Source organism: Beta vulgaris, chromosome 7 (assembly GCF_026745355.1).
Source record: "Beta vulgaris subsp. vulgaris cultivar EL10 chromosome 7, EL10.2, whole genome shotgun sequence".
Lineage (NCBI taxonomy): Eukaryota > Viridiplantae > Streptophyta > Magnoliopsida > Caryophyllales > Amaranthaceae > Beta > Beta vulgaris.
In genome coordinates, this window is record NC_079208.1 from 20,945,487 (window position 1) to 20,946,723 (window position 1,237).

A 1,237-nucleotide genomic window follows, 5' to 3' on the forward strand; every position below is an offset into this window, starting at 1 on the left:
CCGTACTATTCTCTTAGTAATTGCTTGTTGGGTTATATAAATATTGTTTGAAAAGTGATTTCCCTTAACGACACACTAAAAACCTCTTTTCAAAATGGCGCTGTTGCAGGGGAAATTGTGCTATTGATTGAAGTTTATTTTAGTTTAGTTTGCTTAGTTGATTTTTCTTTTATTTCCTTTTTGACTGTGGTTGTTATTTGCTAATCCTCTGCTTAGCTTTGTTGTGTTACATAAGAAGAAAAGCTCACAGTTCACCCACATTGCCTTTAGATCCTGAAATCGATCGTACATTGCGAAAGCTTCGGAAGAATTTGGAAAATTTGACTTTGGGTTCCGAGCCATCTTCACCAATCTCAAGTACATCAAGTGAAGTTGAAGTAGAAATGGGTGAAGCAAATCCACAACTGTTTAGGGATTTCGGAAATCCGGGTTCCTATGTTCTTCAAGGTGGAATTCGACTCCCCACCACCACTACGAATTTCAGCATTCACCCCCAGTATACTCGGATGGTGAAAGCAGGGCAATTTTGTGGGGGGTCGGATGAAGATCCTCTTGACCACCTTGACAGGTTTCTTGAGATCTGTGCTATGATAACGACAAAGGATGTCTCCCCAGATTACATCAAGATGCATTTGTTCCGATCCTCTCTTACCGGAATGGCAAAGTCATGGCTCAAGAGCTTGCCTGCCAACTCCCTCACTACATGGAAACAAGTCACCATGGCTTTCTTGAAGAAATACTTCCCGGAGTGGAAGACTGCGGATATAAGAAGGAAGATCTCCTCATTTGAGCAAGAGAACGATGAGACACTTGCAGAAGCTTGGGAGCGGTTCAAGGAGATGATCCGTTCATTTCCTCACCACGAGTTCAACAAAAACTTCCTCATGCGGTTTTTCTATGATGGTCTTGATCCTATATCACGGGCCAACCTTGATGCTGGAGCGGGAGGTCAACTTTCTAAGATCCCACAAGAACAACTTGAGTCCACTATTGAGGAAGTGATCAAGAACTACTCATGGGGTGGAAGACGAAGAGGTGCTCAACCCAAGAAGAGCGGAAAGTTTGAATTAGACCCCATGGATCAAATTCAAGCCAAGATGGACCAACTTGACAAGAAGCTCTCTAAGATCAATCTTGCCTCATCTAATCCTTCACAGGTAAACTCTTTTTCTTGTGATATTTGTGGTGGTACTAACCATGATACTTCTTATTGTGGAGGTACCCATTCGGGACATGT

General features: G+C 42.5%; 1 non-coding gene across 1 annotated transcript; it reads right to left on the reverse strand.

Annotated features, from left to right (window-relative positions):
- Positions 1-761: 761 nt before the first annotated feature.
- Positions 762-868, reverse strand: LOC125492126 (small nucleolar RNA R71). Its single transcript, XR_007268571.1, has one exon. It is a non-coding gene; the product is annotated as a small nucleolar RNA R71 (small nucleolar RNA).
- Positions 869-1,237: the final 369 nt, after the last annotated feature.